Raw genomic sequence first — 27286 nt, 5'->3', positions numbered from 1 at the left:
AATAAAGCTTTTACCCCTCCTACGGTTCGAAAACGCCTTTTCCTTGAGCACTCTTCTTCTCACTCCCACTCCGTTTCCGACTTCACAGATGGGTCAAAGTCTGCGGACGGTGTTGTCTACTCTGTTGTTTTTCCTGACCACACTTATATGTGTCGCTTACCTCCGGAGACTAGCATCTTCACAGTGGAACTTTACGCTATTCTCTATGCTCTTCGTCTCCTGCTTTCTCATTGTCAATCTTCCTTTGTAGTTGTTGTTGACTCTCATAGTGCCCTCATGGCTCTCGGGTCCTTTAATCCGGTTCATCCAGTGGTTGTTCAGATCCAGCATTGGCTGTTTCTTATTCACAGTAAATTTAAGTCGGTTGAGTTTTGTTGGATTCCCAGCCATATTGGTGTCTCTTTAAATGAGCATGCGGATGCTGACGTCAGGGAAGCTGTCCGCTCTTGTCCCATCTCTCATAAAGGTATTCCTTATTCCGACTTTTATCCGGTTATCCATTCCTCCATCCTTACCCGTTGGCAGGCTTATTGGTTGTCTGTTACTGGTAACAAACTGTGTACTCTTAAGAGTTGTGTGTCCTCGTGGCTGTCCTCCTACCACAGTAACCGGTGATGGGAAACGGCTCTGGCTAGGTTGCGTATTGGCCATACTCGCTTAACTCATGGTCACTTAATGGAGCGCCGCCCTGCTCCTTATTATCCTAATTGCCTTGTCCCTCTTATGGTCGAGCATATCCTTGTTGAATGTCCTGACTTCCGGGACGAGCATGTGTCTTGTTTTCCGACTGTCCCCCGCGGTCGCTTGTCCCTCGATAGTATTCTTGGTGACTCGGATACCTTTCATATCGTTCGCCTTATGCGTTTCTGTTCTCGTATTGGCATCCTTGGTGATATTTAGTGCCCTCTGATTATCCCGCGCATTTAATGGTGCTACATAGCCTTCTCGGTTTGGTGCCTTCTTTTGATAATTACTTACTTTCTTCTAACCTAAATCCTTGAAGGGAGTCTGGTCGGTTACTTGGTGCATTCAGATCCAGTAATTGATAATTCAGGTTAGCTATACTTAACTCTTTGTTGCATTAATTCAACTTTAACAGTTTGATAGCTTCCTCATAATTACTCTCAGTGAGAGCTAGGTTATTTATGACCTTTTTAGCCTCCCCTTTGAGAAGGCTGTTTAGGGAAGAAAATTTAGAAACCTTATCAAGAGAAGGTTTTACGTGTATATGGACTTCAAATGAAGGCCAAATTGTGTCCCAGTTTTCTTCATCCAGTCCTGCAAATGTAGGCAAGTCTAAAGTAGGTAAACGAGCCTCAGGTAGTTGCATACTCGGTTGAGACACAGTGGTATTTGCATTTAATTTATGTTTACTTACTATATTAATTAGAACATTAAGCTTAGCTTGGGTGTCATCTTTATATTGAGATTTTTCAGTTATAGCTTGATCTATTTCATCAGGCTCAGCTTCTGCTGCATTTAGTATGTCAAGATAAGACCTGATTGTAGATCTGACTTGATCAAATTTGAGATCAGCTACTCTCAATGATATTTCTAATTGATTGTAATCAATGTGAGTTGCTTTAGACAAAGCTTCAGACTTATTGATCAGTCTTGTTAAATGACCTTCAAGGCCAATAAAGGTTCTCCTTAATTTTTCAGGAGTAGTCATAGCGGCTATAAGTTCAAGTTTTATAGGACTTCAATAAGTGTTGCTAAAGTAGCTTGGGTACTTGCTCATAAATTGGCAAATAAATTGAAGAAAGCCTAAATTATTCTGGCTAAGTTGCACTCTACTTCATTCTAGGGTTAAATGCCCCTACCTAACAACCAGAAGCAAAGATTTGATTAATACATGAATGTCATTATTGGAATAGCTCTTGGCTAGCTCTTCATTATTACCATTTGATGGAATAGTGAGCGTAGTGAGCGTTCAGTAGCACACAAAAAATATATGCACAAAAATAGTGAATTCACAATTAATAATATATATATATATATATATATATATATATATATATATATATATATATATATATATATATATATATATATATATATATATATATATATATATATATATATATATATATATACACAGTTTTGGATGAGGTGAAAACAAACTTTCAACACAAGAAAGAACTCGAAACAATGGGTATAATATTTTGTAAGTTAAAGGGAAGAATGGAAGTAACTGCAAAGGGCCTATTGGCCCTTATTTCTTGATGCTTTTATATTGGTGCGGAGTCTTGAAGTGGGTAGAATATAGTTGTGTATACAACTATATTGATGGCGTGGTTCTTCTCCGGCCTCTACCTGGGCGGTCTCTGGGGTTGGAGGTCCCTGTGCCCTTCTTCACCAACTTCGAGGTCAACCCCGGAACTCACAGTTCCTGCGACGGCGCTGGAACCAATCGTATTGGCGTATGCCTTTCCATTGGAGATTTTCAGCGCCGTGGAGAGGGGGGACCTGCTGCCTGGGTAACAGCTTCTCCCCCGAATCAACCTACCCTGGCTTTGCGCCCTGGTGAGGCCACTCCAGACCGACAACCAGAGCGCAACTCCATAGTCTCCTGAGACTGACGGATGCCTGATGGATGCCCACTATTCCTCTTGATCATCCTATATAGAAATACATAGAGAAATTAATAACGGCCTTTTGAAAATTTTCTACTAAACAAGATTTAGTTTTATCTGTAAGACGAATTCACTAAGTCCGTTTCGCTACTCGTCCCCATGATCACAAGGTCCCAATAATGAAGAAACACCAGTGGTGAACATCGTAGGTAAAGGAAGAAAAACTTGGTACATCCTCGTCTACTCGCTGTAATCCGGGAAATTTGAGTAGCAATTTATTAGGCTATAAATTATTCCAATATTCACTGAAATTGGAATCAAAATGTGTAAGCAACTAACATTATATTATTGGTCTTCTCACAACTTAACGACAGTCCACCCTCAATTACACAATCTAGAATGATGCATCAGACTAAAAGGTGTACTTAACGTAGGCGTGTTGGAACACTAAAGTCTGCCGATATCGCGTCAGCCAGTCCCTGACGTTCACCGCTGCGAACGTGTAATTACGGGCCGTGACTATATTTGTTGACATGTAAGTAAACAGTTAAGTACTGTAGACCACGTGATGTTGTTGAATGGCTGCCATCTTTGGAGGCATGTGTGCACCGCGCAATGCCTTGTGTTTAAATCCCGCCTCCTTCCTTCCTCCCACCACGCTCGGTCCCTCATGCACAGAGACGCTCATAACAATCCCGGATGTAAACCATTTCGGTTTATTACTAATTATTTGGGAAACGGAAGAAGTACAGTTTGAACTATCATCACCAATAAATATATTGGATAATAATATCTTTTCTCATAAGGCAATTGATCTAATTAACATTGCACAAATTGAACGAGAAGGGTTGACGTGTTTTTATTTTACGCCACAGTAATATTTTACTGGAATAATTAATTTTGTTAAATACCCGAGGTCAGTATGCATAAGCATGCGAAATAGTTATTTCTTCCATAAAGAACAATAATTTTATAAGGAAAGAGTAATTACTAAACTCTATATTTCTCCAACATGTGTTGAGATATCATGTTTATGCTTGCAATTGATGCTTGGCGTCATAATGACTGGAAATTTTTTGGCTAAATTATGCCTTACTATGGAAACGCTAACGCTGTTAATTCTACGTGTTAGTGTTATTAGTAAATATTAATATTAGGAGTTAAGGGAGAATAATGTGTTGGTTATTTTCCAACAAATATATCATGGTTTATTACTATTATAAAATCAATAAATGAACTTAGCAAAAAAATCTTTAACAAATTTGTAAAGACATAAACTTTGCATAAAAGGTGTAAGTTTCATGTAAATTGAATAAAAAATGAAAGAGTTATATAGGAACGGTTATGTACTTGAAAATATGTAAAAAAAAAATAAAGTCTAAGGTTCTGCCATCTGTGGCTGAGGTTGACATCCACCATTTTTCTTCAAAATTTACACCCTTATAGATAGTCTTACGTGCAGTCAGGTGTATAAGTTTCATGGAAATCGTCTGATAAACATATACGAAAAAAAATTAAAAAATAAAATGATTTTTTTTACTTATTTTTTGATAAAATAATTATTAATTATTTTTATTATATGCTATTGTGATACCTGCGAGTCATAGACATGATTTCAGATGACACTTGTGTTTAATGTTAATTTTTGACCATTTTGGAAATTTTTTGACACACAATTCAATATTTTTTTTCTCCCTTCCTATTTATACTACGACGCTGAGGCTTGAACCAGATGAAACCCTTTTCATATACAACTCGTCAATAAAGTTTGGTTGAAATCGAACTAGTTTTCATTTAATGCAATTTTGGCACTGATGCCCCCTTAAATACAATGTTACAGCGCTATTTGACCCAAATGTTGTGAGAATGTTTTTAGATAGATCAGAGAGAAGGCTAAAATGTGCCTTAGGCCATAATGGAAATGCATATGGTTCAGTTCCCGTTGGTCATTCTGAACATCCCTATGAGGGCAATGGACACACAAAACAGTTCTAAAGTTACTCGAATATTTTGGGAAGTTTTCCCATCTTAATTATATAATTTACCTAATATCAAGTATAATCGACATACACAAAGAAAGACAATTTATGTTGTTATGTATAATTATTGAAATTAACTTGTAATTAAATTTAACTTAAAATGGGATAATTGCTATTTATTCCTCCACTCATTCGTGAGAAATTCGGCTGCCACTTCACAAAACATTGAGTTACACAGCGACTTGCGTCTGTTCATACAAATTTAATGCATACAGTCTGAGGACTGATTTATGCATATATTAATCAGATATATTTAATTTAAATTTATCTCAAAACATGTAAAATTAATACCCCTACTTCTTTGAATTACATAAATTATAATGGTTATAGAAAACGCCTTACCCAAGAAGGAGATTTATACCCGTTGTTTCGTGTTCTGTCTTGTGTTGATACTTTTAATACCCTATTAATATCCCCTTTGTTATGCCCATTCATCCACTTGTAACCAAAGCAATTTAAGCTTTGATAATCTTTCTTCGTATGAAAGATTTCTAATTTGGGGAATTAACTTTGTCATCCTACGCTGGACATGTTCAAGTGAATTTATATCCATCCTATAGTACGGTGACCAAAACTGAACTGCATAATCTAAATGGGGCCTAACCAGAGCAAGATATAATTCATGAACAACAACAGTTGTCTTGTTTCAAACGCTTCCCTTAATAAATCCCAGTGTCCTATTTGCCTTATTACAAACATTCATGTACTGATCGTTAGGTTTTAAATTCTTACTAATCATAACTCCCAGATCCCTTTAGCAATCCGACTTCGCAATCTCAACACCATCTAGCTCGTATCTTGTAACTCTATCATCATTACCTAGCCTCAAAACTTTTCTTTTATCAGCATTAAACTGCATCTGCAAATCTTTTGACTATTTCAAAACCCTATATAGATCGACTTGAAGTGATAGTGAGTCTTCTTCTTCCGTGTTTATTTCCCTTCAGATTTTTGTATCATCGGCAAATTTGCAAATGTTGCTGCTCAAACCTGAATTTAAGTCATTTATATATATTAGATTATACATTTATATATATTATATATATATATTATATATTTATATAACTGCCCGAAACGCTATGCGTACTTGTGGCTTTAGGTATTGTATGTACTACCTCTATCTTTATATCAAACACAATGTTTGTGCAGTTACTCTGCAACTATGTATATACTCTTCCTAAATAAATTATTATTATTATTATTATTATTATTATTATTATTATTATTATTATTATTATTATTATTATTATTATTATTATTATTATTATTATTATTATTATAAACAACACAGGTCCCAGGACAGAGCCTTGAGGCACTCCGCTTACAACATTTTCCCACTCTGACCTATTTATACTACTATAACCCTATTTATACTAGCTCTCTGTTTCCTTTGGTATAGCCATACGATAATCCAACTTAATATAGCACCCCCAATACCATGAGCCTTTATCTTTATAATCAGTCTTTTATGTGGCACTGTATCAAAAGCTTTGCTAAAGTCAAGGTACACAACATCACAATCCTTACCACTATCACCTGCCTCAGTCGAGAGGCGGCTCGAGATTAACTGTCAACTGCTGTTGGCCGCCACAGCGCGTGTTGTTGGCCGCCACAGCGCGTGTTGTTGGCCGCCACAGCGCGTGTTGTTGGCCGCCACAGCGCGTGTTGTTGGCCGCCACAGCGCGTGTTGTTGGCCGCCACAGCGCGTGTTGTTGGCCGCCACAGCGCGTGTTGTTGGCCGCCACAGCGCGTGTTGTTGGCCGCCACAGCGCGTGGTGTTGGCCGCCACAGCGCTTGTTGTTAGCCGCCACAGCGCGTGGTGTTGGTCGCCACAGTGGGTGGTGTTGGCCGCCACAGCGGGTGTTGTTGGCCGCCACAGCGGGTGTTGTTGGCCGCCACAGCGGGTGGTGTTGGCCGCCACAGCGCGTGGTGTTGGCCGCCACAGCGGGTGTTGTTGGCCGCCACAGCGCGTGTTGTTGGCCGCCACAGCGCGTGTTGTTGGCCGCCACAGCGGGTGTTGTTGGCCGCCACAGCGGGTGGTGTTGGCCGCCACAGCGCGTGTTGTTGGCCGCCACAGCGCGTGGTGTTGGCCACCACAGCGCGTGGTGTTGGCCGCCACAGCGCGTGGTGTTGGCCGCCACAGCGCGTGGTGTTGGCCGCCACAGCGGGTGTTGTTGGTCGCCACAGCGCGTGTTGTTGGCCGCCACAGCGGGTGTTGTTGGTCGCCACAGCGCGTGTTGTTGGCCGCCACAGCGGGTGGTGTTGGCCGCCACAGCGGGTGTTGTTGGCCGCCACAGCGCGTGGTGTTGGCCGCCACAGCGGGTGTTGTTGGCCGCCACAGCGGGTGGTGTTGGCCGCCACAGCGGGTGTTGTTGGCCGCCACAGCGGGTGTTGTTGGCCGCCACAGCGGGTGTTGTTGGCCGCTACAGCGCGTGGTGTTGGCCGCCACAGCGCGTGGTGTTGGCCGCCACAGCGCGTGGTGTTGGCCTCCACAGCGGGTGTTGTTGGCCGCCACAGCGGGTGTTGTTGGCCGCCACAGCGCGTGGTGTTGGCCGCAACAGCGCGTGGTGTTGGCCGCCACAGCGGGTGTTGTTGGCCGCCACAGCGGGTGTTGTTGGCCGCCAGAGCGCGTGGTGTTGGCCGCCACAGCGGGTGGTGTTGGCCGCCACAGCGCATAGTGTTGGCCGCCACAGCGCGTGGTGTTGGCCGCCACAGCGGGTGGTGTTGGCCGCCACAGCGCATAGTGTTGGCCGCCACAGCGGGTGGTGTTGGCCGCCACAGCGGGTGTTGTTGGCCGCCACAGCGCGTGGTGTTGGCCGCCACAGCTGGTGTTGTTGGCCGCCACAGCGCGTGGTGTTGGCCGCCACAGCGGGTGTTGTTGGCCGCCACAGCGGGTGTTGTTGGCCGCCACAGCTGGTGTTGTTGGCCGCTACAGCGCGTGGTGTTGGCCGCCACAGCGCGTGGTGTTGGCCGCCACAGCGGGTGTTGTTGGCCGCCACAGCGCGTGGTGTTGGCCGCCACAGGGCGTGGTGTTGGCCGCCACAGCGGGTGTTGTTGGCCGCCACAGCGGGTGTTGTTGGCCGCCACAGCGGGTGGTGTTGGCCGCCACAGCGGGTGGTGTTGGCCGCCACAGCGCATAGTGTTGGCCGCCACAGCGCGTGGTGTTGGCCGCCACAGGGCGTGGTGTTGGCCGCCACAGCGGGTGGTGTTGTCCGCCACAGCGGGTGGTGTTGGCCGCCACAGCGCATAGTGTTGGCCGCCACAGCGCGTGGTGTTGGTCGCCACAGTGGGTGGTGTTGGCCGCCACAGCGGGTGTTGTTGGCCGCCACAGCGCGTGGTGTTCGCCGCCACAGCGCGTGGTGTTGGCCGCCACAGCGGGTGGTGTTGGCCGCCACAGCGCGTGGTGTTGGCCGCCACAGCGGGTGGTGTTGGCCGCCACAGCGGGTGGTGTTGGCCGCCACAGCGCATAGTGTTGGCCGCCACAGCGCGTGGTGTTGGTCGCCACAGTGGGTGGTGTTGGCCGCCACAGCGGGTGTTGTTGGCCGCCACAGCGCGTGGTGTTGGCCGCCACAGCGCGTGGTGTTGGCCGCCACAGCGGGTGGTGTTGGCCGCCACAGCGGGTGTTGTTGGTCGCCACAGCGCGTGTTGTTGGCCGCCACAGCGGGTGGTGTTGGCCGCCACAGCGGGTGTTGTTGGCCGCCACAGCGCGTGGTGTTGGCCGCCACAGCGGGTGGTGTTGGCCGCCACAGCGGGTGTTGTTGGCCGCCACAGCGGGTGGTGTTGGCCGCCACAGCGCGTGTTGTTGGCCGCCACAGCGCGTGGTGTTGGCCGCCACAGCGCGTGGTGTTGGCCGCCACAGCGCGTGTTGGTCGCCACAGTGTGTGGTGTTGGCCGCCACAGCAGGTGTTGTTGGCCGCCACAGCGGGTGGTTTTGGCCGCCACAGCGCGTGGTGTTGGCCGCCACAGCGGGTGTTGTTGGCCGCCACAGCGGGTGGTGTTGGCCGCCACAGCGCGTGGTGTTGGCCGCCACAGCGGGTGGTGTTGGCCGCCACAGCGGGTGTTGTTGGCCGCCACAGCGGGTGGTGTTGGCCGCCACAGCGCGTGTTGTTGGCCGCCACAGCGCGTGGTGTTGGCCGCCACAGCGCGTGGTGTTGGCCGCCACAGCGCGTGTTGGTCGCCACAGTGTGTGGTGTTGGCCGCCACAGCAGGTGTTGTTGGCCGCCACAGCGGGTGGTTTTGGCCGCCACAGCGCGTGGTGTTGGCCGCCACAGCGGGTGTTGTTGGCCGCCACAGCGCGTGGTGTTGGCCGCCACAGCGGGTGGTGTTGTCCGCCACAGCGGGTGTTGTTGGCCGCCACAGCGCATAGTGTTGGCCGCCACAGCGCGTGGTGTTGGTCGCCACAGTGTGTGGTGTTGGCCGCCACAGCGGGTGTTGTTGGCCGCCACAGCGGGTGGTGTTGGCCGCCACAGCGCGTGGTGTTGGCCGCCACAGCGGGTGTTGTTGGCCGCCACAGCGGGTGGTGTTGGCCGCCACAGCGCGTGGTGTTGGCCGCCACAGCGGGTGGTGTTGGCCGCCACAGCGGGTGGTGTTGGCCGCCACAGCGGGTGGTGTTGGCCGCCACAGCGCGTGTTGTTGGCCGCCACAGCGCGTGGTGTTGGCCGCCACAGCGCGTTGTGTTGGTCGCCACAGTGCGTGGTGTTGGCCGCCACAGCGGGTGTTGTTGGCCGCCACAGCGGGTGGTGTTGGCCGCCACAGCGCGTGGTGTTGGCCGCTACAGCGGGTGTTGTTGGCCGCCACAGCGGGTTGTGTTGGTCGCCACAGTGCGTGGTGTTGGCCGCCACAGCGGGTGTTGTTGGCCGCCACAGCGGGTGGTGTTGGCCGCCACAGCGCGTGGTGTTGGCCGCCACAGCGGGTGGTGTTGGCCGCCATAGCGGGTGGTGTTGGCCGCCACAGCGCGTGGTGTTGGCCGCCACAGCGCGTGGTGTTGGCCGCCACAGCGGGTGTTGTTTACATGTTATCCCAGCTCCGTGGTGCAGCTGGGGACGACGCCGTCAGGTGCTGGGAAGCCCATGTGTTCCGACTGAGTAAGGTTGTGGTGGAGCGCTTCCTTCTACATTATTTACTCCCTCGCTTATGCTGCAAGGTTAATTACAGCTGACTGGCCAGGATATATTACCATAACATTAAATACTTATTTATTTATTTTTCAATCTCAAAATAATTATAACCAACAGTGTTTGGACAATTTTTACATTGTCAATTGCTTGCAGGTAAATTGAGTTGCGACGGAGAAATACATTTCGTCTGCAACAACAACCTCCTAGAACAGCTAGGCGGGATACCTTTTTAGTGAGAATAGATCCAATTACCTTTATAAGATTTATTTAATTTACTTAATTAAGTAATTTGCTCTAATCTAGTTAATTTCTAAATATAAAAACCCAAAGTTTTGTGGGATATATTTTCGTGGAGTTCTCATGCAATCCACTACTTGAAATTTAATAAACAGATAATTCACCTAATTAGATTTTTTTTATAGAGTTAATTCAATTCAATTAACATAATTTGCCCCCACAAATATGAAGATGATAGACGTATCATCAGTGTGGATCTTATATTTGGTTAACTTTTTACTTGTTCAAGTCCACTACGGGCTCACCATAGTCCGTGGTACTCACTACGGGCTCACCATAGCCCGCGTTACTCACTACGGGCTCACCATAGCCCGTGCTACTCACTATGGGCTCACCATAGTCCGTGCTACTCACTACGGGCTCACCATAGCCCGTGCTACTCACTACGGGCTCACCATAGCCAGTGCTACTCACTACGGGCTCACCATAGCCCGTGCTACTCACTACGGGCTCACCATAGCCCGTGCTACTCACTACGGGCTCACCATAGCCCGTGCTACTCACTACGGGCTCACCATAGCCCGTGCTACTCACTACGGGCTCACCATAGCCCGTGCTACTCACTACGGGCTCACCATAGCCCGTGCTACTTACTACGGGCTCACCATAGCCCGTGCTACTCACTACGGGCTCACCATAGCCCGTGTTACTCACTACGGGCTCACCGTAGCCCGTGCTACTCACTACGGGCTCACCATAGCTCGTGCTACTCACTACGGGCTCACCGTAGCCCGTGCTACTCACTACGGGCTCACCGTAGCCCGTGCTACTCACTACGGGCTCACCATAGCCCGTGCTACTCACTACGGGCTCACCGTAGCCCGTGCTACTCACTACGGGCTCACCATAGCCCGTGCTACTCACTACGGGCTCACCATAGCCCGTGCTACTCACTACGGGCTCACCGTAGCCCGTGCTACTGACTACGGGCTCACCGTAGCCCGTGCTACTCACTACGGGCTCACCATAGCCCGTGCTACTTGAAAAAAAAAATTCAGACTAACTGAATCATAAGCAAACAATTTGGTCAACAATGACGATACACGAAATATCTCTGTTGAGGTCATTATGTAAATCATTGTAATCTGTCAAAGTTGTTAGGGGGAGTTTGAGGCATCGTTGCTAGGGGGGCCTGAGGCACTGTTGCTTGGGGGGTCTGAGACATTGATGCTAGGGGGGGGGGGTCTGAGACACTGTTGCTAGGGGGTTCTGAGGCATTGTTGCTAGGGGGGTCTGAGGCATTGTTGCTAGGGGGTCTGAGAAATTGTTGCTGGGGGGGGTCTAAGGCATTGTTGGCAGGGGGGTCTGAGGCATTGTTGCTAGGGGGGTCTGAGGCATTGTTGCTAGGGGGGTCTGAGGCATTGTTGCTAGGGGGGGTCTGAGGCATTGTTGCTAGGGGGGTCTGAGGCATTGTTGCTAGGGGGGTCTGAGGCATTGTTGCTAGGGGGAGGTCTAAGGCATGGTTTCTAGGGCTGAGGTCCTTAGGCATTGCACCAGATATTACGTTTGTTTGATTCTCGTCAGAATAGTACTAGATTTAACCCAAGGTAACTGAGAACTTGTACATCCCGCGACGAATAAACGTTTTGTTAGATAACAGTCCATTAAGGTTGATGACTTGTGCCAAGGATAACAGTCCATTAAGGTTGATGACTTGTGCCAAGGATAACAGTCCATTAAGGTTGATGACTTGTGCCAAGGATAACAGTCCATTAAGGTTGATGACTTGTGCCAAGGATAACAGTCCATTAAGGTTGATGACTTGTGCCGGGATAAAGGGGCTGACATAACAACGGTGATAGCTGCTCTCAGGAAGGAGAAAGTTGGCTGGTGAGAGCACCATGGGGTCGTCTGAGCTGCTTCACGGCAGGAAGCGGCCCGTTGCTGCCTGGGTTCTATTCCCGCGTGAGCGCTCTGAGGTGTGGTCTGGAGGAGGAGTCGTGTACGATCATAGACCACGAGGGACACTTGAGTTAGTATTGGGAACTCTAAAGCGATGACTTCCGAGTCCTTATGGCAGTTGAGAATCATTGTCAGGAAGATTCGCTTGTCGAGCATTACATGATGGAAGATTAATGGTGTAATCCTCCATGTATTAATGAACTGTTAATGGGGTCACAAGAGAACTTAGTGTCTGGGGAATATTAATGTTGCGGTTAATTGTTAGTGCTTACACATCGGGTAATAAAGGAAGATTTAGGGCGCGATCACTCGAAAAAGGCGGGCAGACCTCGCATCGACACCACCAAGACCCGCAACCAGGACAAGGTGGAAGATTTTGCACGCGTGCTCGAGGAAGCTCTCCCTAGGCCCAGCTGGGGTCACTGCCTGTAAAAGATGGGAGCACTTCAGAGACGCTGTGTTCAACGCTGCCATTTCCACCTTTGACAAGAAGACCAGCAGGTCGGCAGACTGGTTCGAGGATCACTCGGAAGAGATGACACATGTCATCGAAGAGAAGAAAAACGCCTTGGCAGCCTACAAAGCCTGTCCAAGTCAGCGCAACTTACAGATCCTTCGGGCCGTCCGCTGCAAAGTGCAGCAGAGCGCCAGGCGATGTGCACACAACTATTGGCTCCAGCTCTGCTCCCAGATACAGACTGCAGCGGATACAGGCAATGTAAGGGGAATGTATGACGGCATCAAGCAGGCCCTTGGCCCAATCCAGAGGAAGACCGCTCCTCTGAAATCTGCCACTGGCGAGGTGATTCAGGACCAGACACTGCAGCTGAAGCGCTGGGTCGAGCACTACTCTGAGCTATACGCCAGGGATAATGTGGTCACCGAAGATGCCCTGAGCGCCATTGAGTGTCTGCCTGTGTTAATGGAGCTCGACAGCGAACCGACCCTGGAAGAACTCAGCGATGCCCTAGACTCCCTTGCTGCTGGTAAAGCTCCTGGCAAAGATGGCATTCCTGCTGAGACCTTAAAGTGTTGCAGAGGTAGCCTGCTCATGGAGCTGCATGAAATTCTCTGCCTCTGCTGGGAAGGAGGAGAGGTGCCACAGAACATGAGGGATGCCAACATCGTCACGCTGTATAAGAATAAAGGTGACAGGGACGACTGCAACAACTACCGTGGAATCTCCCTCCTCAGTATTGTCGGAAAGCTGTTTGCTCGAGTCGCATTGAAGAGGCTCCAAGTACTTGCAGAGAGAGTCTATCCAGAATCACAATGCGGATTCAGAGCTGACAGGTCTACCATCGACATGGTCTTTTCCCTCAGACAACTGCAGGAGAAATGCAGGGAACAGAAGCAGCCACTCTTCGTAGCCATCATAGATCTGACGAAGGCCTTCGACCTCGTCAGCAGGGATGGCCTGTTCAAGATCCTCCTCAAGATCGGATGCCCACCCAGGCTCCTCAGCATCATCAGATCTTTCCATGAGAACATTAGGGGCACCGTGGTCTTTGATGGCCTAACATCAGACGCCTTTGACATGCGAAGTGGAGTAAAGCAGGGCTGCGTACTGGCTCCAACCCTTTTCGGGATTTTCTTCGCAGTTATGCTGCGGCACGCCTTCGGATCTGTCACGGAAGGCATTTACCTCCGGACCAGGTCGGATGAAAAGCTCTTTAACCTCGCCAGGCTGAGAGCCAAGACGAAGGTTCGGCTGAAGTGTCTGCGCGACTTCCTTTTTGCCGACGACGCAGCAGTCACTGCCCACTCAGCTGAAGACCTCCAACGGCTCATAACCCGCTTCAGCGAGGCCTCTCAGGCTTTCAGACTCACCATCAGTCTGAAGAAAACACAAGTCATGGGACAAGGAGTGGACTCCCCACCTGACATCGGCATCTCTGATTCCAAACTGGAAGTCGTTCACGACTTCGTGTATCTGGGCTCCACAATCTCTGACTCCCTCTCTCTTGATACGGAGCTAAACAAACGCATCGGTAAGGCATCTACTACCATGTCCAGACTAACAAAGAGAGTGTGGGCCAACAATAGGCTAACTGAGTATACTAAGATTCAGGTTTACAGAGCCTGTGTCCTGAGCACTCTCCTTTATGGCAGGGAGTCTTGGACACTCCGCGCCCGTCAGGAAAAACAGCTGAATGCCTACCACATGCGCTGCCTTCGACACATCTTGGACATCACCTGGCAGGACAAGGTGACAAACAACAACGTCTTGGGGAGAGCAAGAATCACCAGCATGTACACAATGCTGAACCAGAGACGAATGCGCTGGCTCGGGCACGTTGTGCGAATGGGCGACGGCAGGATTCCCAGGGATCTCCTGTACGGAGAGCTGGTGCAAGGAAAGCGTCCAGCAGGCAAGCCCCAGCTACGGTACAAAGACGTATGCAAGAGGGACCTGAAAGCCATGGACGTCGATCTTGCTATATGGGAGACACTGGCTGCAGACCGTTCAGCCTGGGGGCAGTCTGTTCAAAGAGGTCTCTCCAAGTTCGAGGAGTCACTTGCCAAGGAATCGGAGGCAAAGAGACAGAGAAGGAAAGCCGGTAGCCAGGAAGACAGACCAGAATCGGACTTCGTTTGTGCTCGGTGTGGGATGGACTGCCACTCTCGGATTGGCCTCAACAGTCACACCAGACGCTGCACCAGGATTGACAACTAGGGCGCAACTCCATAGTCTCCCGAGACTGAAGGATGCCTACTACTACTAAGGGCGTGATCATCCAAGTTATAGTGATTTGTGAAAGTCTATCAATAGATGTTTTGTAAGTGGTTGATGAAGGAATATCATATATCATGATAGCCTCGACACACACACAGAAAGCAGCTCATAGCAGCTGTCAAACTCCCAGGTACCTGTTGCCTGCTAGGTAACAGAGGGATTAGGGTGAAAGAAACATTGTCCATTTGTTTCCACTTTCACCGGCAATCGAACTCGGAACCTCAGGACTACAAATCCGAAGCGGTGTCCGCTCAGCTATCAGATCCCTTCCACAGGAGAGGTTAGGTTAGGTTCTGTATTTGTTGCGGTTTAAAAAGTCTCATTTGGCTTCATTCAGTAATACAAAAAGTGCACTTCTTGAAGGTCCATCACTACACAGTGAGACACTCGACTAAATGTGTACTATAAGAGAATGTCCAACTGTCTTTCTCAACCCGTCCTCTTAACATTACGTCACTTTGGTTCGTTTGCCCCTAGGGCCAAAACTGAACGTTTTTTGAAATGCTCTCTATTTCTGCCTCTTCTTGTCTCTCTCTGCCTCTTTTTGTCTCTCTCTGACTCTCAATGTTTCTCTCTGCCTCTCATTGTCTCTCTCTGCCTCTCCTTGTTTCTCTCTGCTTCTCTTTGTTTATCTGTCTCTCTCTATCTCTGTCTCTGCCTCTGCTTCTTTCGTTCTCTGTCTGTCTCTGTCTCTGTTTCTCTTACTGTTCAAAGTTGGAGGCCACACACCTTGGGCTCTCCTTACAGAATTTTGTAGGGAAAAGGGATACAGCACGGACATAGGCTGGTCGGGGTTGGCCTAAGGTAAATGATTTAAGACATATAATTAATTATTTACACCCCTGCCCGATTCTCAAGGGTTCAATTCTGTTCAAGTGTGAACAATAGTGAAATATTCGTTCAGATGTGTGAAGGCTTTTTCATCAGCAGAAAAAATTATTTCTTTAAATACATAAATTAGTTTAATTTCTTCATCATATTGTATTTATGAGAGGAAAGAGGAGCTAAGTAAGGGGGGGGGAGGGAGGGCGGAAAGAGGGGGGGGGAGGGCGGAAGGAGGGGGGGAGGGCGGAAGGAGGGGGGGGATGAAGGAGGGGCAGGAGGACGATGGGAGGGGCAGGGTACCCATCTAATATTATATTTTATGAAAGGGAAGATGGGCTAAGCGGGGAGTGACGAGGGAAGGGTGGGATGGGGAAAAAGAGTAGGAGGGGAGTGAGGAGGATGGGTAAACAACCCGTCTTCTGAAAAATTACGTCACTTTTCTCTCGTAAGCTCTACGGCCAAAAAGGCCCGTAATTTGACAATGAAAAATACATACAGACAGAGATAATCAAAATAAAAGAATGAGCCAGACAAAAAGACAGAAATTAACAAAACAAATGATACATCCACACATTTACAGACTGTAATAGACAAACATAGAGAGAGACAGACAACCAAATACTTCTACAGTGACACAGAGAGACAGACAGATATTCAAAGACAGACAGAGAGAGAGAGAGTCCGGGACTGCCCACCATTCTATTGCTCTTCTTTCCCCTCTCCTCACATCCCTTCCCTTGTCTCCCATCTCCCCCTTCCTCTCCCCTCCCATCTTCTCCATTTTACCCCTTCTCCCCACCCTCTCCCCCATCTCTCAACCTCCTGTAACATAACGGAACAATAGAGAAAGTACAGATGATTGTAGGAGTGAGGTGGAGGAGTGGAGTGAGGAAGAGTACAGAGGTGGAAGGGTGGAGTTAGGGAGAATAGTGAGGAAGGGGGTATGGCTGACAGATAGAGAGGGGGGGGAGGGGGTACGGCTTACAGTTAAAGTCCCCACCGGCCCAGGGACAGGCCTAAGTAAGCCTGACCTGCTACTGCTGGAACCTCTCTGGTGTGGTGCGGCTCCTCTATCTCAATGGACAAATTACTCGGGTAAATAAGGGGGGAAACCAGGAGCTAAACTCCGCCTACCAGGAGACAGCCTCCGGCTATGTTCCTATAACACCTAGACAACGGCTTGTTTGATGGAAAGAACAAAACATCTGCAGTTACCAGCTTAGCGGAAGGCGAGGTCAGGTGACCTGACCTGACCTTCCAGACGTGTAAACATTAATTCTCGAGAGGCGTGACTTGTAATAATGTCCGGGAGCTAGAGAGACTCACCACCCAATATTTATTATTTCACATACAAGTGAACTAACCCTACTTGTATGTGAAATCTATATAAATAAAAATGGAAATGTTCGTTTGTTGAAAATCGCTAATCTCTGAAAGTTCTTCACCGATTGCTTTGAAATTTTGACACAACGTTCCATTTGAATACGTGCATGATTTTATATACCTACTATATAGATGCCACACCTGTGACAGGTGAAAACATGCTTCTTTTCTAAAATAACGCCATCTGTTGCACGTAATATAAAGAAATGTTATTCTAAATATTTGTACGATTCCATATCAATGTTTCTGATTGCATTGACCAGTTAAATTTTCATAGCTTTCGATATATTTTAATTTTGATTTAAATAATTTTTTGACATTGCGTTGTAATTAAGCTGTGTTGTTTACCATACCGTTCATTTCGTAAGTGTAAGAATACATGCCACACCTGTGACAGATAAAAACATTCTGTTTTTAAGAAACAGTACCATTTGTTGCATGTAAGAGCTACACACGCTATACTATATATGTTGAAATTCCATTTCAATGTTTCCGATTGCATTGACAAATTGAATTTTCATAGATTTCGATATATTTTCATTTTCATTTCATTTATTTTGTGCGACATTGCGTTGGAATTGAGCTGTGGTGTTTACCATACAGTTAATTTCGTGAGTATAAGTATAGATGCCACACCTGTGACACGAAAAAACATTATTTTTCTAAGAAACAGCATCATCTGTTACATGTAGGAGCAGTACTCTTTATACCATATATGTTACGATTCCATTTGAATGTTTCTGATAGCACTGACAATTTGAATTTTCATTTCGACTTATTTTAATTTTGATTTAATTATTTTGTGACATGTGTTAAAATTGAGCTGTTTTATTTACCATTCTGTTCATTTCGTGGGTAAAGTTTATTTTTTAATTTTTTCATTGGTTTTTCATTTCGTTTTTTAAATGTTTTTCTTATATTTCAGTGATGGGAACATCAGATCATTTGATGTACCAATTTTCTGATGGGAACATCAAAATCATTTTGGAATGTATCGGACGAAGGAGTGGTGAATGGTGGGGTTGACAAGGGGACGGGAGTGGGGGATGGTGGTAAGGACGAGGAACAGAGGAGGGAGTAATGGTGGGGAGGACGAGGGGACGTTAGAGTTGGGGATGGTGGGGACGAGGGGAATGGAGAATGATGGGGAAGAAAAGGGGACCGGGGATTGTGGGATGGTGGGGAGAATGAGGGGACGGGGGAGGGGGAAATGGTAGGGGAGGACGAGGAGACAGGGGAGTGGGAGATGGTGAGGAAGACGAGGGGATGGTGGAGTGGGAATGGTCAGGAGGTGGAGGGGACGGTGGAGTGGGGGATGGTGGGGAGGACAAAGAGACGGGGGAGGGTGGCGGAATTGTAGGCAGGACGAGGGGACTGGGGAGCGGGGAATGGTTGGGAGGACAAGGGGATAGGGGAGGGGTGAATAGTGGGAAGAACTGGGAGACAAGGGAAAGTTGCTGTGGGTCAGCAACGCACATGCGTTGCTGACCCACAGCAACGCATATTATACACTCAGTCCTAATAGTATATAAAACTCAAACTCAGAAGATTTTTCAGGCAACCTGGGGTCATTACAATATTCTCTTTGAAAATAGTCGTTTTTATGTTTATGTAGAGGCCTGGTCGACGACCGGGCCGCGGGGACGCTAAGCCCCGGAAGCGCCTCAAGGTAAGGTAATTAAACTTGTTAAAATTTGTGCTTGTAGGTTTCTTCTCTTACCAGTTTTTAGTAAGTAAATTCTTGGATTGTGCTGTAGCTGACTTACTGATTGAATAAGGTGTTGACTGAATTATGTGTTGCTGATGAGTATTGAGATAAAGTTCCGCAGTACCAGCATGAACTCGCCCTGGTAAGTGGGGTAGTCGTTCACCCTGGCCTCTCACATAACACACTGGACTTTAAGATAAAACTCCCCAACGTAAAAGTAAACTGTACTAAAAATCATAGCGCCTCGCAAAATTGAGTAGTCACGTTTTCTATTTGCGGGTTCTTGGTTAGGTTAGCTTCGAGCAATTTAGTAGATCTTTTTTTGTGTGCCATTGTGAACGTTTGGGAAGACATGCTGAATTGTTAGTGGTTTAAGAGTCCTACGGTGACTCTTGGCGGCGTCTGATTGTGAACATTTCCCATTTACTTCTTTCTTTTGACTTTCATTGAGAAAGGAGATTGAACATTAATACAAATGTCCTCAGCCAGAAAGAACTGCACAAGCCAGCACGTTAAGTGGCAGAGAAGCTTGTACTTTAAGGCTGAATGTAGATAGGCGAGAGCAACCGCTGAGAGTCCTACAATGGGAGTCCTAATCCAGCAGGATGCCGAGTTCCTCAAGTGCTAAGTGCACTATTAAGAGTAACTCATGAGTTCTAACATCAAATTGAGTTTGATGTGTGCAGCTATGAATCTGGTTCAAATCCAGAATCACGCCCTCATTAAAGATCACAAGAACAGATCGACATTGTTGCATATGTGTGGGACAATAAAATTGTAGGTATTGATTGTTGAAAAGCCGGTTCTCTTTTCAACAATAACAGTTTATTCATAAAGAACTAAATCTAATACAAGACAACAATCTTGATGTTACGTTAATGTCCTTTAAGTGACATGTTAAAGACAACTATCCAACAGCCTTGTGTAGCAAGAGGTCCTCCCCATGTCACACTTTAACAATAAAATCCTTTCTGTTGTCATTTCAGGATGAATAAATAAACTAACTGAACAATCAAAGTGCTCACTTAGGATGCAAAGTGCCATAAAACACTTGCAGCACTCTGCAATTAAATCCCAATGACAACAGAGCAATGCAAGGTGGGTTCATGAGACGCGTCTCTAGTAACCTTCTTCAGTTACTTTTACGCTCGCCTCTCAAGGCGACACTCAAACAATAGTTTAAAAAGTTACACTAATTGAGCTCGGTGAATAATTATATTAATTGACCATCAACTGTCAATCAGCAACAAAGCCTTCTACGTTAATCACAACTCTGGTCTCCTTCAAACCAGTCAAACAATCAACACGATAACTCACTAACCAAAATTACTAAAACACTTGACCCATTAAGCATTCGGTGAGTAATTGCATTAATTACTGTATACGGACAGATAATTAATTGATAGAGAATTATGTTAACAAAGTTTGTTGCCCTCAACAGCTTTTCAAACAAGTCTGTCAAATTCTCGTTGATATTTAATTACCCTCAATTAACTCAAGTGACTGATTACCATCCCTCAGACAGATAATTACATCAAGAACGTACTATGTTACTCATTGTCACGCATGACAGATCCCGTCAAACTACATGAATTCACTTTATGAAGGTAATTACCCCTAATTAACTTGAGTGCCTAATTACCATCCAACGGACAGAAAATTAAACCGGAACAATTTGCGTTATCTCGAATACCTGTCACGCACGACAGCTAGTCAAAACAGTGAATTCACTTTGATGATGTTAATTACCCCTAATTAGCATGGATAATCAAATAACTGTCCCAATGACAGGGAATCAATTCGCACGAACGACATTACTCAATCACTGTTGTCCCTTACAAACAGTGCTCAACAACCATGTTAATGTAAACTATGTGGAATCACTGTGATGACAATAATTACCCCTAATTAACTTGAGTAATCAACTGGACAGATAATTAATACTGAACGATCTCGTTAACTCAATCTGCCACTCACGACCGCTCTCATCCAAACAACGTGAATCTCCTTGGTGATGTTAATTACCCCTAATTAACTCTCATTGAATCCTTAATGAACAGATTAAAGATCACACCAAGTCCGTGTCGCGCAGACATGCAAACCCAGGTACACGGGTTACACAGCTCAGTAATAATATATATAGTTACCTCACAAAAATCACACAACACATCGCAATAAATTTCCCAGAAATTAAAACACTGACACAGTATGACATACACATGTTAATCACTAACAGAGCCCCCCTTACCTAGCCAGAGCTCACTGGATTAACCTGCATTGAGATAAACTCATACAATGCACAAAAATGAACACAGCACGTTGTAACTGAACCGTACTAATTTATTCATAATTGTCCTCAGACTCTCAGTTGTGTTTCCAGGTGAAATTCAAACACACTTTGACGACCTAACGAACACCTTTTTCCCTCAGACTGTAGTCGTTCGTTACATAGGTGCATCTTGCGCAGCTGAGCTCCCTCTCACCTAATTAGGTGCTAAGTAGGGCAGTACTAGCCGGACACTGACCTCACCGTCAACTCTGAGACTACCGCACTAATACAGTAATATGAGTACTCACTTTAACCGGTCTTCACACATACACTCATCCAATCCCTTTTTATGTACAGAAGCTGCAGTACTGAAGAGCTGAAGATACACTAACTTCCTCCACGTGACTGTGGAGACCACGGAGGATGACCCAGTGTGTAAACAATGGGTGCTGAATGGTGAACATGATGACGTGACCCCGGGGTGGTGGCAAGGCGAGTCGGTGGAGACTGGCAGCCTCACACGGCTCTCAGTGATTTGTACACACACACACACACACACACACACACACACACACACACACACACACACACACACACACACACACGCACGCACACACACACACACACACACACACACACACACACACACACACACACACACACACACACACACACACACACACACACACACACGCGATTAGTGAGGTCTGCGGAAGTTCGTCAATTTCTCGGGACATTGAAGGAGTATAGACGCTAGATCATAGTATTTGGCCTCTCGCAGTGTGTAGCTAGCAGGGTGCAACATAGCATAGTCATATCACTAGCGATAGTGCGAAGATTTGGCGAAGAAACCAAAAGTGGAGCTAGTGCATCACCCGTGCATGTAAGTGTGTGACCTAACCGGGTGGGACGACCCCCAGTGGAACTACCTGATTGGGCTGTTGAGTGGTGACTGTGATCAGTGGTACAGTGAAATAGTGAACTGTCACATAACGATACAGTGACTGACTCCAGAGCTTTGTGTAGACAGAGAAGAACCGACCTCATCAATCTACCAGCACTTAGTGAATCGCCTAGTGGGAGACAACGACGGATAACCATCGTCATCATACATCGATTACTCATCTGGTTGTGTGAGCAGGAGGAGTCTGGTATGTACCCCTCTCTGGTCAATTAATCAGGTGTACAGATTGAGGTAAAAGATTATCAAATTCTCGTTCAGGATATCATATATATTTAAAAATCTCAGAGTGGCTCATTTAGGCAGAGGTAACGCATAAGGGATATCTTGACACATACAAGCACGCCCGCCCACGTACGTATACACGCACACAAGTGTGCACACGCTAAAACAGACACACACACACGTGCACACACACACACACACACAATTGTCCAGTCAGGGGAAAAGGTATTAACACCTGGGATAGGACCTTACTTTTCCCCCCCTCTTGACCCCACCATCGGACCTGACCTGAATTAGTCGCCATCTCCGCCCCCCCCCCACCCCCAGTCCCCCGCATCGCCCATACACACACTCTTCCCCTCCCCACTCTCCCTCTCTCCCACTCCCTCTCTCCCCCTCCCACTATCTCTCTCCTGCTCTCTCTCTCCTGCTCTCTCTCTCCTGCTCTCTCTCTCTCTCTCTCTCTCTCTCTCTCTCTCTCTCTCTCTCTCTCTCTCTCTCTCTCTCTCTCTCTCTCTCTCTCTCTCTCTCTCTCTCTCTCTCTCCCTCCCTCCCTCCCTCCCCCTCTCCCTCCCTCTCTTTCCTTCCCCCTCCCTCTCTGCCCACACACACACACACACACACCTCCCCCCCTCTCTCCCTCACCCGCTCTCTCCCTCACCCGCTCTCTCCCTCACCCGCTCTCTCCCTCACCCACTCTCTCCCTCTCCTCTCTCTCCCTCCCGCCTCTCTCTCCATCTCCTCCCCCCCCCTCCCCTTCTACTTTCTTCTCACTTCAGTGGAAGGGTCGGATCCCCCCCCACCCACCCATTTATCTCTCCCTTTATCACTCCCTTTCTCTCTCTCTCTTTCTCTCTCTCTTCCTCTCTCTCTCTTCCTCTCTCTCTCTCTCTCTCCCTCCCCCATCCCAACAGGGTCAAGCATGGCAGCCAGAGGTCCCAGAGGAACAGGAAAGGGACAAGGTGACGAGATGAAGGAAATGTTCGCCCAGTTTCTGGAGGACATCAAGAGTGAGATGCAAGTAATGATGCAGGAAATGAAGAACGAAATAAGCAACCTGAAAAGAGAGCTGACAGCAGCGAAGGAGGAGATTAGAGCCCTCAAAGAGAATGGTATCGAGGCTGAGAATCAGAAAACCACCCAGGGAGAAGGTGGTAATAGTTTTCTGGATGAGAATGCCACAATAAAAGCAACATTTGCGGAAATACTAAAAAAAAATAACTCTGAAGTAATGACTGCAGTGATGGAGGTGGCCATGAAAGCAGCCACCTCGCAGGAGGCGGCACGCTCCACTAGCCAACTGCTGGAAAGGAACAGATCAGTGGTTGCTGTGGGTATTAAGGAGCAGGAAGGCTCTAATAGGACAGAGTGGAGTGACAAGGACAAAGCAGCAGTGAATGAAGTACTAAAGGCACTAGACATGGAAGGGGCTGAGCATAGCATTGAGAAGGTTTTCAGGCTTGGCCGGTACAACAAAGACCGAGACCGAATGATAAAGATAGTGTTTGCAAACGAGAACACAAAGGAGAAGATCCTATCAAGGAAGAGCTCCCTGAAAAATGTGGGAAAATTAAAAAATGTATTCCTCCAGAGAGACATGACAAGGGAGGAGAGAGCCGTGGCGGCAGAAGCAAGGAAGAGGCGCAGGGCGAGAGGGGAAAACCAGGAAGTCACAGCTCCCAACACAACACCCCCAGAGGCGAGGGGGGAACCCACAACCAGCTACCCAGAAACACCAGAAGGGAGGACAACCCCCGCCTCCCTCCTCTGCATAGAAAACCCCCCTACCCCAAACCCTCCCTGCCCCCACTCAAATGTTCAGCCAAATCTCCCTCCCCCCACACCCAATCCCCACCCTTCTACCCCTCCCCTCCTCCCGAGTCCTCCCTCCCCCCCTTTCCTTCCTGTCCTCCCTCCCCTTTCACCCCATACCCTCCCTGTCCCTCCCCCTTCACTGGATCCCCCACCCCTCATCCCAGTATCCTCTGAGACCCTGTTATCCACCTCACAGGTCCTCACACCCATGGAACAGCCTCCCCCACCAGCAGAACACTCACCAAGGAGGCGATTTGAGAAGGGACAGAAGAAAGTGAGCCTCAAAGCGATGTACACTAACATAGATGGAATTACAAATAAAGCATATGAGCTTGGAGAACTGGTACTAGAGGAAAACCCAGACATAATAGCCCTCACAGAAACAAAGATCACGAAAACGATAACAAATGCAGTGTTCCCACAGGACTATTATGTTATGAGGAAAGAGAGGGAAGGAAGAGGTGGGGGTGGTGTAGCTCTGCTGGTAAGAAAAGGCTGGGATTTTGAGGAGATGGATATTCAGGGCTGCGAAGGTTTCAGTGACTACATAGCAGGTACTGTAACAAATGGAGGGAAAAAATTATAGTCGCAGTCATATATAATCCACCACCAAATGACAGAAGACCTAGACTGGAATATGATAGAAACAACATGGCCACCATTAACATAATAGAAAGAGCAGCTTCTGTTGCTAGCAGGAATGGATCTGGACTACTAATTATGGGAGACTTCAACCTTGGGAAGATAGATTGGAAGAACAGAGACCCGCATGGAGGACCAGAAACATGGAGAGCTAAGCTGCTGGACGTGGCAACAAGAAACTTTCTAAGCCAGCACACCAAAGAACCAACAAGAATGAGAGGAGAAGATGAACCAGCAATGCTTGATTTGATATTTACCCTAAATGAATGGGATATAAGGGAAGTTAAGATGGAAGCGCCCTTGGGAATGAGTGACCACAGTGTATTGAACTTTGAGTACCTGGTAGAGCTAGGACTTATCTCCCCCCAAAAAGAACTAGGAATCAAAAGGCTGGCATACCGAAAGGGGAATTATGAACAGATGAGAAGTTTCCTAAGTGAAATACCTTGGGACACAGACCTCAGAGACAAGTCTGTACAGGGTATGATGGACTATGTTACCCAAAAGTGTCAGGAGGCAGTAAACAGGTTCATCCCGGCCCAAAGGGAAAAATCCGAGAAGCAACAGAAGAATCCATGGTATAATAGGGCATGTATGGAAGCGAAGAAACTGAACAAAAAGGCGTGGAGGAACTTCCGGAATAACAGAACACCAGAAAGCAGAGAGAGATACCAGAGAACCAGGAATGAGTACGTCAGGGTGAGAAGAGAAGCAGAGAAAAATTTTGAAAATGATATAGCAAACAAAGCCAAGACCGAACCAAAGCTACTCCACAGTCACATCAGAAGGAAAACAACAGTGAAAGAACAGGTATTGAAACTTAGAACAGGCGAGGACAGGTATACAGAGAATGACAGAGAGGTGTGTGAGGAACTCAATAAGAGGTTCCAGGAGGTCTTCACAATAGAACAGGGTGAGGTCACTGTGCTAGGAGAAAGGGAGGTAAACCAGGCGGCCTTGGAGGAGTTCGAAATTACGAGAGAGGAGGTCAAGAGACACCTGCTAGATCTGGATGTTAGAAAGGCTGTTGGTCCAGATGGGATCTCACCATGGGTACGGAAAGAGTGTGCAGAGGCACTTTGCTTGCCACTCTCCATAGTGTATAGTAAGTCACTAGAGACGGGAGACCTACCAGAAATATGGAAGACGGCGAATGTGGTCCCAATATACAAAAAGGGCGACAGACAAGAGGCACTGAACTACAGGCCAGTGTCCTTGACTTGTATACCATGCAAGGTGATGAAGAAGATCGTGAGAAAAAAACTGGTAACACATCTGGAGAGAAGGGACTTTGTGACAAATCGCCAACATGGATTCAGGGAGGGTAAATCTTGCCTTACAGGCTTGATAGAATTCTACGATAAGGTGACACAGATTAAGCAAGAAAGAGAGGGCTGGGCGGACTGCATTTTCTTGGATTGTCGGAAAGCCTTTGACACAGTACCGCATAAGAGGCTGGTACATAAGCTGGAGAGACAGGCAGGTGTAGCTGGTAAGGTGCTCCAGTGGATAAGGGAGTATCTAAGCAATAGGAAGCAGAGAGTTACGATGAGGGGTGAGACCTCCGATTGGCGTGAAGTCACCAGTGGAGTCCCACAGGGCTCTGTACTCGGTCCTATCTTGTTTCTGATATATGTAAATGATCTCCCGGAGGGTATCGATTCATTTCTCTCAATGTTTGCGGACGATGCTAAAATTATGAGAAAGATTAAAACAGAAGAGGACTGTTTGAGGCTTCAAGAAGACCTAGACAAGCTGAAGGAATGGTCGAACAAATGGTTGTTAGAGTTTAACCCAACCAAATGTAATGTAATGAAGATAGGTGTAGGGAGCAGGAGGCCAGATACAAGGTATCATCTGGGAGAGGAAATTCTTCAGGAGTCAGAGAAGGAAAAAGACTTGGGGGTTGATATCACGCCAGACCTGTCTCCTGCAGCACATATCAAGCGGATAACATCAGCGGCATATGCCAGGCTCGCCAACATACGAACGGCATTCAGAAACTTGTGTAAAGAATCATTCCGAACTTTGTATACCACATATGTCAGGCCAATCCTGGAGTATGCAGCCCCAGCATTTAGTCCATATCTAGTCAAGGATAAGACTAAACTGGAAAAGGTTCAAAGGTTTGGAGGAAGGGTTATTGAACTCGAGGAGGGATACCGAAACTAAAAGGTTAGCATACCGAAAGGGAAACTATGAGGGGATAAGAAAATTCCTAACAGATATAGCATGGGAAACAGAGCTCAGGGGAAAGACGGAACAAGATATGATGGATTACATCACGCAGAAGTGCAAGGACGCAGCGAACAAGTTTGTCCCAGTCCAAAAGGAAAACAGAGAAATGAAGATGAGAAACCCATGGTTTAATCAAAGATGTAGGCTAGCTAAGCAGCAAAGTAAAAGGGCATGGAGAAACTATAGGAATAACAGGACACTGGAGAGCAGAGAAAGATACCAGAATGCCAGGAATGAATATGTCAGGATGAGAAGAGAGGCAGAAAGACAATACGAAAATGACATCGCAAGCAAGGCAAAGACTCAGCCTAAATTGTTGCATAGCCACATTAGGAGAAAAACAACAGTAAAGGAACAGGTTATGAGATTAAGGATAGGGGCGGAAGGATTCACTACAAATGACAAGGAAGTGTGTGAGGAATTGAATAAGAAATTCCAGGAGGTCTTCACCTTAGAGCAAGGAGAAATTCCAGAGGTAAGTGAGGGAATCGCTAACCAGGAACCACTGGAAGAGTTTGAGATTACCAGTGGGGAAGTAAGGAAGTGTTTACT

Source organism: Procambarus clarkii, chromosome 29 (assembly GCF_040958095.1).
Source record: "Procambarus clarkii isolate CNS0578487 chromosome 29, FALCON_Pclarkii_2.0, whole genome shotgun sequence".
Taxonomy (NCBI): domain Eukaryota; kingdom Metazoa; phylum Arthropoda; class Malacostraca; order Decapoda; family Cambaridae; genus Procambarus; species Procambarus clarkii.
Note: the sequence above shows the minus strand (reverse complement) of the source record.